Source organism: Ranitomeya variabilis, chromosome 5 (genome assembly GCF_051348905.1).
Source record: "Ranitomeya variabilis isolate aRanVar5 chromosome 5, aRanVar5.hap1, whole genome shotgun sequence".
NCBI lineage: Eukaryota > Metazoa > Chordata > Amphibia > Anura > Dendrobatidae > Ranitomeya > Ranitomeya variabilis.
In genome coordinates this window covers 350,174,600-350,185,489 of record NC_135236.1, presented here as the reverse complement: position 1 = coordinate 350,185,489, position 10,890 = coordinate 350,174,600, and positions in this window count along the sequence as shown.

Genomic DNA, 10,890 nt, shown 5'->3' with positions numbered 1-10,890 from the left:
TGACTGATCACAAAAATCTGATGTATCTCGAGTCTGCTAAGCGCCTGAATCCTAGACAGGCTCGTTGGTCATTGTTTTTCTCTCGTTTTGACTTTGTGGTCTCATACCTGCCTGGTTCGAAGAATGTTAAGGCTGATGCTCTCTCTAGGAGCTTTGTGCCTGACTCTCCTGGAGTCTCGGAGCCAGCTGGTATTCTTAAAGAGGGAGTAATCGTGTCGGCCATATCTCCTGATTTGCGACGTGTGTTGCAGAGATTTCAGGCTGGTAGACCTGACTCGTGTCCACCCGACAGACTGTTTGTTCCTGATAAATGGACCAGCAGAGTCATTTCCGAGGTTCATTCCTCGGTGTTGGCAGGGCATCCGGGAATTTTTGGTACCCGAGATTTGGTGGCTAGGTCCTTTTGGTGGCCTTCCTTGTCACGGGATGTGCGGTCATTTGTGCAGTCCTGTGGGACTTGTGCTCGGGCTAAGCCTTGTTGTTCTCGTGCTAGCGGGTTGCTTTTGCCCTTGCACGTCCCGAAGAGGCCTTGGACACACATTTCCATGGATTTCATTTCTGATCTTCCGGTGTCTCAGGGAATGTCTGTCATCTGGGTAGTGTGTGATCGTTTTTCCAAGATGGTCCATTTGGTACCCTTGCCTAAGTAGCCTTCCTCTTCCGATCTGGTTCCTTTGATTTTTCAGAATGTGGTTCGTTTACACGGCATTCCGGAGAATATCGTGTCCGACAGAGGATCCCAGTTTGTGTCCAGATTCTGGCGATCTTTTTGTGCTAAAATGGGCATTGATTTGTCGTTTTCATCTGCCTTCCATCCTCAGACTAATGGTCAAACGGAGCGAACTAATCAGACACTGGAGGCTTATTTGAGATGTTTTGTTTCTGCGGACCAGGATGATTGGGTGACCTTCTTGCCATTGGCTGAGTTTGCCCTTAATAATCGGGCTAGTTCCGCTACCTTGGTTTCGCCATTTTTCTGCAACTCTGGTTTTCATCCTCGTTTCTCCTCGGGTCATGTGGAGTCTTCTGACTGTCCTGGGGTGGATTCTGTGGTGGATAGGTTACAGCGGATTTGGAATCATGTGGTGGACAACTTGAAGTTGTCACAGGAGAAGGCTCAGCGTTTTGCCAACCGCCGCTGCGGTGTGGGCCCCTGACTTCGTGTTGGGGAATTGGTTTGGTTGTCTTCTCGGTATGTTCCTCTGAAGGTTTCCTCTCCTAAGTTTAAGCCTCGCTTTATTGGTCCTTATAAAATTTTGGAAGTTCTTAACCCGGTTTCTTTTCGTTTGGATCTTCCTGTGTCGTTTGCCATTCACAACGTGTTCCATAGGTCTTTGTTGCGGCGGTACGTTGTGCCGGTGGTTCCTGCTGTTGAGCCTCCTGCTCCGGTGTTGGTTGAGGGCGAGTTGGAGTACGTGGTGGAGAAGATCTTGGATTCTCGTCTCTCTAGACAGAGGCTTCAGTATTTGGTCAAATGGAAGGGCTATGGTCAGGAGGATAATTCCTGGGTGGTCGCCTCGGATGTTCATGCAGCTGATTTGGTTCGTGCCTTCCACGCTGCTCATCCTGATCGCCCTGGTGGTCTTGGTGAGGGTTCGGTGACCCCTCCTTAAAGGGGGGGTACTGTTGTGAACTATACTTCTTGGCTCCCTCTTGTGGTCACTAGTGGTTTGGCACTTGGATTGTCCTTTCCCAGGTTGGTACTCACCTGCTTCGTTAGGCCTGGGGTGTTGCTATTTAAACTTCCTGGATTCTCAGTCCAGTGCCTGGCATCGTTGTAATCAGTTCATTTCTGTTTGCTCCTGTCTTCAGGTCCTGGTTCTTTGCAAGATAAGCTAAGTCCTGCTTTCTTATTTTTTTGATCATTTGCATTGTTTATATTTTTGTCCAGCTTGTACAAAATGTGATTCCTGATATCGCTGGAAGCTCTAGGGGGCTGATATTCTCCCCCCACACCGTTAGTCGGTTTGGGGGTTCTTTGATATATTCTACGTGGATATTTTGCAGGGTTTTTTGCTGACCATATAAGTCATCTTACTATATTCTGCTATTAGTCAGTGGGCCTCTCTTTGCTAAAATCTAGTTCATTCTTACGTTTGTCTTTTCTTCTTACCTCACCGTTATTATTTGTTGGGGGCTTGTATTACTTTGGGGTCTTTTCTCTGGAGGCAAGCGAGGTCTTATTTTCCCTTATAGGGTTAGTTAGTTCTCTGGCTGGCGCGAGACGTCTAGGATCAACGTAGGCACGTTCCCGGCTACTGTTAGTGTTTTGTGCTAGGATCAGGTATATGGTCAGCCTAGTTACCACTTCCCTATGAGCTGGTATTTATGTTTGCAGACTTTGCTGTAATCTCTGAGATCCCCTGCCATTGGGATCATAACAGACTGCCAAGAGGAGGAACAGGGAACATGGAGGGAAGCCAGCATTAGCGTTACAAATGTTTTAAATAAATTTCCTTCATCAGGGCCCTAATTCTAAACATAGTACTCACTTTCATTTCAGCTGTCATACTTTGGTTTCTTTAGTGAAATCACTGTATACATACAAGCATGAATAGTATGGACATGAATGTACAGATTGTTTACAGTGAGAAGTTATTAATGGCAATTCTGTGTAAGATTACACTTTTTGAGTTATTGCTACTATTACATTCTATTGTTAAATTCTAAAATTACTGGTTACTTTATTATAGCATTTATATATACTTCACAACATGTACTTTTCTCTGAGGAGCTCTGTGTTACAGATAGTGAAAATGACATTAGCCTCGTTGCCTACAGCAACTTTTCGGATTTTAACAATCAGTATTCTAGCAAACAATGAAAGAATAAACCTAAATATCTAATTAGTTATCTTGAGTAACACTACATGTATATTTTACACTATTTGTTTGTTATTCTGGATATTCTGTGCTTTTCTGATTAGCTTAAAGAAGTTTAACTTTTTCTTGACTTGCACAATTCTGCCTTCTTAGGAGAATTTTTTTTTTTACAAATTATTGTTTGTTTGTATTTCTCTAAATTTTACAGACAGAGATTTTTATATATATATCACCATAATTTTAGTATTACATAACTCCTCCCCAAATCCTTAGCTGGAGACCTACTAAATCAAAAGTGACAAACAAGGCTAAGCAGGAGCAGGAGTATTTGATAAATTGACACAAACAAAATATTTTAGAAGTAGAAGCAGAACTTTGTTGGCAATACTTCAAGTTGATTAATGAATCCAAAATTATGTATTCACTAAACAAAAAGTAATATAATAAAGAGACTGGACAAAATTTCATTTAGCGATTATGCAAACATAAAAGCATGTTAAGTCTCTAGTATCAATTTATTATAACTAAAAGCGTGTATGAAGGTGTAGGAAATTGTCTCAGTTGACATCTGCCGTATGTTTAAAAAACAAACTGTTAATAGCTCTGGGATATATATTTTGCTATTGATTGCAGTATTTTCCTGTAAGAAGCTATTTAACTCCTGCCAGGACTTAAACATCCTGTGAGTTATGGCTTTTCTGCCCACAATGGCTAATTGATAGCTCTCCCTTCTATTCACAAACATACAGGGACAGCGGTCAATCATTTTATGGAGATTTAGTAAGTAGGAATTATATGAGTTCAAAAATCTTTAGAGATTATTCTAGCCTTATTGCTGTGGAAGGGGCATGGTTATATAGTGCCCCCTGGCTTCAAAAATGGTAGTGTCTGAAGTTCTCAGCTGCAATTTGGAAATCCCTATTGTGATCATGTAATTGTAATCCTAAACAGTGTTCCAAAAACATTAAGTGAACCCTTAAATGCCAACTCAAAATTAGATGCCCCGTGTGTTTGCATTCCCATTCAATGTCTGGCCATTCTCCTCATGAGACAGTGGATGGTGTCCTAAGGAACCCCTCATAGACCTGGATCAGGGCATCAGTGAGTTCCTGGACAGTCTGTGGCACTACTTAGTAGACTGAATGCACTGATACAAAATGTATCAAAGGCTGTCAATTGGATTCTGGTCCGGGGAGCGTTATGGCCAGACAATGGCATCAAAATCTTCGTCATCCAGCAACTACCTATCTGGCAAAATGAAAACAAACATTGTCCTGTATCATGAGGAACCCAAGGCCCCAGTGCACCAGTCCAAGGTCTGACAATGGCTCTGAAAATTTCATCCCAATGCCAAGTGAGAACCTGGTCTTATCTGTGTAAAGAACAGGCCAATAACGGACCTGACAATACTGGTGTTTTCTGGTGAATGCCAATGGGGCTGCATTGTGCTGGGCTGTGAGCAGTGGTCCCACTACAGGATGATGGGCTCTTCTGTTACCCTCATGAAATCTGTTTCTGTAAGATTGGTTAAAAACATGTATGTCAGTTGCCCACTGAAAGTAATCTTGCAAGGCTCTAGTAGTCCTTATGTTCCTCGTTGCACAAGGGAGCAGCTCAGAAAGTAGCTCAATGGAAAAAGTGTGTAAAGCGGAACTCCACTGCGCTGTAATACTGTTTTGTGGCCACCCCAAAACTACTGCAGATAAGCTACTTTTCAAATGATTGAACTTATATACAATGTGGCATGCATGGGACCATCTTTATCAGGAATGATCATTTCTTCAGTGCACCGGCATGAGGAATGTAAAAGTGGGTACAGAAAGTATTCAGATCCCTTTAAATTTTTCACTCTGTTTCATTGCAGCCGTTTGGTAAATTCAAAAAAGTTCATTTTTTCTCATTAATATACATTCTGCACCCCATCTTGATTGAAAAAAAGAAATGTAGACATTTTTGCAAATTTATTAAAAAAGAAAAACTGAAATATCACATGGTCATAAGTATTCAGACCCTATGCTCAGTTTTGAGTAGAAGCACCCTTTTGAGCTAGTAGAGTCATGAGTTTTCTTGGGAATGATGCAACAAGTTTTTCACACCTAGATTTGGGGATCCTCTGCCATTCTTCCTTGCAGATCCTCTCCAGTTCCATGAGGTTGTATGGTGAACATTGGAGGACAGCCATTTTCAGGTCTCACCAGAAATGCTCAATTGGGTGTAGGTCAGGGCTCTGGCTGGGCCAGTGAAGAATGGACACAGAGTTGTTCTGAAGCCACTCCTTTGTTATTTTAGCTGTGAACCTTCGGCCAAGTCTGAGGTCCAGAGCACTCTGGAAGAGGTTTTCATCCAGGATATCTCTGTACTTGGCATTCATGTTTCCTTCAATGACAACCAGACGTCCTGTCCCTGCAGCTGAAAAACACCCCCATATTATGATGCTGCCACCACCATGTTTCACTGTTGGGATTGTATTGGGCAGGTGATGAGCAGTGCCTGGTTTTCTCCACACATACCGCTTAGAATTATCACCAAAAAGGTCTATCTTCGTCTCATCAGACCAGAGAATCTTATTTATCATAGTCTGGGAGTCATTCATGTGTTTTTTAGCAAACTCTATGCGGGCTTTCATATGTCTTGCACTGAGGAGAGGCCTCCATTGGGCCACTCTGCCATAAAGTCCCGACTGGTGGAGGGCTGCATTGATAATTGACTTTGTGGAACTTTCTCCCATCTCCCTACTGCATCTCTGGAGCTCAACCACAGTGATCTTGGGGTTCTTCTTTACCTCTCTCACTAATGCTCTTCTCCCACGATTGCTCAGTTTGGCTGGACTGCCAGGTATAGGAAGACTTCTGGTGGTCCCAAACGTCTTCCATTTAAGAATTATGGAGGCAACTGTGCTCTTAGGAACCTTGAGTACTGCAGAAATTCTTTTGTAACCTTGGCCAGATCTGTGCCTTACCACAATTCTGTCTCTGAGCTCCTTGGCCAGTTCCTTTGACCTCATGATTCTCATTTGGTCTGACATGCACTGTGAGCTGTAAGGTTTTATATAGACAGGTGTGTGCCTTTCCAAATCAAGTCCTATCAGTTTAATTAAACACAGCTGGACTCCAATGAAGGAGTAAAACCATCTCAAGGAGGATCACAAGGAAATGGACAGCACGTGACTTAAATATGAGTGTCTGAGCAAAGGGTCTGAATACTTATGACCATCTGATATTTCAGTTTACCTTTTTTAATAAATTTGCAAAAATTTCTACATTTCTGTTTTTTTTTCAGTCAAGATGGGGTGCAGAGTGTACATTAATGAGAAAAAAAATGAAGTTTTTTGAATTTACCAAATGACTGCAATGAAACAAAAGATTGACAAATTTAAAGGGGTCTGAATACTTTCCGTACCCACTGTAGAGGGTGTTACGAGAGTGAGTTGTGCTGAAAAACAGGTGTACTGGGAGGATTAAGCTGGGTTCACATATTATTTTCTCCTTCGTTCAGTTGCCCCTTTCAGGATTTGGGTGTATGCACTTGCGGAGCCATTGACTATAATGGCACTGATGGCATCACAATGTGCTCTGTCATGCATTATTTTCATCTCTATGTGTCTAGTTGAGGTGGGCACCAAGACGTAGTAGACTATGAATTGCTGCCCTCCTCCAATAGGCATATATGGCTGAAAATTTTGAGCACACTCTGACTACATCTGCATCATTATAGTCAAATGCAATGTTTGCACATATGCCCAAATCCTGTTTTGTAGGTTTGGGCGTAAACCCCAATGGGGCCACTATATGTAGGAAAAAATGCTGTGTGAACCCAGCCTTACGGTAAGAGGAGGTACATATAGTGAGTCGGTTTTCTGCTGAAGAGTAGTGGGTGAATACTGTCCTGACTAAAAGGTCAATGCATAGAATACAAAACTGCACATTATCTTTGACGCGCGCCTTTGATGGAAGTATGCAATGCTCACAGATGATGCCCAACTGGAATATAGGATCAGCATAAAAGCAAAAAAAATAAATAAAAAATACACACATTTAACATTGGCTGCATATCACTGGTTCAGAATGTATTCATGATTTTCCAGGTCCTGAAAATTCCATTTTCCAAAATACATAGAAATTCTAGATATTGGAGTACATTAATTCACAAACATGGCTAATGCTTCCACTAAAAGTGTTTTATTGCAGGCGTCTTGTTTACTGCTTCCCAGATGCAAAACTAGAGCAATAGACAACAATCAGATTAATCATGGAAAATTGATTTGTTTGTGAGCAATGGTATTTTCCTCCTGATATATTGTTTGCCATTTCTTCTCTATGATTTACCCCAGTTTCAGTCAGCAATTTGATAAATAGTCCAGCACAATTCATGGGGCAAAGTCCTGCAAATATTGAAGTAGTTAATATTCTTTGCGGCTTTTTAGGTTATCAGTCAGATAGGTGAGAAAATATCTGTATTTGGGACCTGTCAACTTTTTTTTTGCTGAACAAGCATTTTTGCATGTTGATTAGCTCAATAAATATTGCTTTCAAAGCCTTACAATAACTCTGAGTGTAACGCTTTCCTCATCTCTGAGGGCCCCTGTTCTGCAGTCATGGGGAAAAAGCAATGCAAATGCAAGAAGGGTAGCTACAAAATTAATCATTGGAGGATTATAGTTGCCTAGCTGTAAACTCATTACAAAGTAAAGTCTAGTAACTCATGTACCACTGTTCTGAAGATACCATTTAAATGCATAGGAAGGTGGGTTGTATATGCAGCATATATATAATCACCTCAGCAAGGTAGGGAATAGAAAATGGTACCGGAGAGGAAATGAGAATAAAATGAAACATTAAAAAGATGTCTAATATATTATTATTATTTACTGACAGTCACGTAGAGAAGTAACCACTTATTGTCCACTGTCTGCCCATCTTAGAACCACTAATCAGATATGGCAAACAGTGTGACAAACCACAAACATATTAGGGAATTTGATAAGCACAAATACTGTATGTAGCCCCGTATGTCACCAATTCAGGGAAATTAATGAAGGCTAAGTACCCAGATAAACACTAGCTCCTGCATAGTATAGAAACAGTGCACGGATAGCCATAGAGAAAAAGTAAAATAATAATATTTATTTTTATATGGCGTTAACATATCCCGCAGCGCTTTACAGTTTTTGCACACATTGGCATCGCTGTCCACGATGGGGCTCACAATCTAAATTCCCTATCAGTATGTCTTTGGAATGTGGGAGGAAACCGGAGTACCTGGAGGAAACCCACACAAACACGGGGAGAACATACAAACTCATTACAGATGTTGTCCTTGGTGGGATTTGAACTCAGGACTCCAGCGCTGCAAGGCTAACCACTGAGCCACCGTGCTGCTTCATTAAATAACAACATTACATGTAAGCATAGCAAAAAATAAAACGTGAGTCACTGAAATGAAATGGCGACACACACACTACAGGAGGGCAAGAAATGAATGAAATGATTGTACTCATTTTCACATAATAGGTAGGGGCAAGGTAAATATCGCAAGTGCCAGGGCCCTGAGTAGGCACCCGCGGTTTCCGGCACTGGCATAGGCACCAGCCTCCCAATAGCACGCCGATGTCCCCGACAGTGAGTGGGCCCCCCTTCCCAGGGCCCCGGCACTTGCCCGGGTGCTGACACCAACCTTGCTTTTAGCCATACTCTTTATTCCATTGATACATTCATTATTACTTTTGGGCTGTGTATTCTTTAAGTACCTATAACGTGAATATTAGTGCAATTATATTATTAATTACTTACAGGGTATCTGTCAAAGCCCCAAACACTATTAACTTACAGATGTGAGATTAATCTGCATTTGAACAGCATTTTAAATCTGTGTGTCCACCGCACTGAAAGCCCGTCAGCCGGCAGGACATTAACTTTATTCTTCCCTGCAGCCTCCAGCTTTCAGTCATAGAGAAGGATCCGACATGGTTTCAGACACTGCTCAGTACCTAGTGAGCTTTAAGCACTCCCTGATAGTTCATTTATTTTTTTCCCGGTGCCGGGTTTTCAGTGAGGGGGCAGCACAGCTTTAGAATGCTATTAACCTGCAGATTAATCCAGTATCTTCAGGTTGATAGCGTTGTAAAGCTGTGCAGTCACCTCACTGAAACCTTGGCTACTGTCCCATCAGCCTCAGGCTTTCAGTCATAGAGGCGCGGCCTCAGCAGTTTTAGTCACCGCTCAGTGTACAGTGACCAGCGGTTGTACCCACACCCCCCAGTTAATTTACTCCCAGCAGCTGAACTTTCAGTGCGGAGGCTGCACAGCTTTAGAACGCTATTAATCTGCAGAATGACCCAATTTCTGCGGTTTACTAGCTTTTGGGGACATGACAGGTTCCCTTTGTCTTCCAGTAGTGTGTGTTTGAGTGAATCATCTTTACTTTTTTCTATATGACTACATATAATGTTATTATTTAATAAAGATTGATGGTTTTACTTTTCTCTATGGCTATATGTCCATATTACTACCATCTACCACCTACATTTAGTCCTGTCAAGAAGAAACTCTTCTGCGGTGTTCAGAAGCATTTATAGGCAGAAGCCAATAAAACTGATCACTCATTGATATCATTATCTACTGTAATCATTCTGGGAGATGTTGAAAGTGGCACCCGGGGCAATAAAAAAGTGCCAAAGATGTACCACTGTATCCAAGTACTTGGTAGTCACCCCGGAGTTGCACTTTATATCTCCACCAGCAGCCTAAACCACACAGAAGCATGCAGTTGTCTAAAGATACATCGGCCAACTAGCTTTTGTACCTATCATTTGTTTTTAGAAGCTCCGCCATTGGAGCCCAATGTAAAACATCATAGACTGACTGGCACACTTATTTCACCTTTCAAGTGCTATCAGTGTTGCAGAAGAAAGAGGCCAGATATGGATCTTGCGCACAAGGTAATACATAATGCAATAGTCCGCTATTACCGAATTCACAACATATTAAATGTTTCCCCGATCATTTGTACTTGCTGTGATCCAGGGCTGTGTCTTGGATAGGATGATATATACTGTAAATATATACCAGGGCATAGATTTAGAACTCATTTGTTTTCTTTACATCCCATTGTCAGCATTGTGCCAATGTCATTTTGCATACAGCTGTGTATATTCTAAACACTATGTAAAAAATATTGTTATACTTAGTTGAAAGATTAATTAAACAGATCCATTTTCTATTCTGGCACTATGTGCTTGCATCTCTACATGATATACTGCATTGCAAATAGGAATAATTTATTATACTCTCAGCTTTCAGAAAAAAAAGAACAGCAGGACATCAGATTCTTATAATGAGCAATAAATATATGAACATTTCAACAGCACCAGGAACGTTTGCTGTTTTATCTGCTCAATGAGGCGGGATATTGTGCAAGCATTGTACTTCTTATAAACCTAAGGGAACCTGCGAGCTGTGACAACTATATAGCTAATTTTTCACTAGAAATAGTCCGGGTATTTCACTTTAAGTAAAAACTAGTCACATCACAATGAAGGATTGCTCCATCAGAGTCGGTCATCTTCTGCCAATTGTTGGTGACAGCGAGCGACAAAGGCCTAAATGAAAAGCTATACTTGTAAGGAGCTGTACAAGTATGTAGGAAACGTGTTACCCTGTCCTCCTAAATAGAACAGCACAAACATTAATTTAGTACCAGTGATCCCAGAATGAAAACTATAATTTGGCAGAGTGAATATCTTACCTAATTATTATCTCCCTCCCATCTTTCATTTTTGCTACACAGCTTAAAAACTTTCCTTGCTCAAGTAAAATGTTCTCCCATGCAGACTCTTGAACTTTCCAATTCGGTATCTGATAAAGTGGTGTACATAAGAGATGAAAATCTGACCTCCCTTCTATAATACTAATGTAGTTTTTGCCACCCAGGACAAAACTAAAAGGGCTTGGTTTTTGTTAACTCTTGTTTTTTTCCATGACCTCTGATTCAGTGGCTCACCCATTCCTTACTTGCAATGCAGTTCCTATGAAGATGAATGCCCCGCACAGCTTCTCACCACCCAGATAAA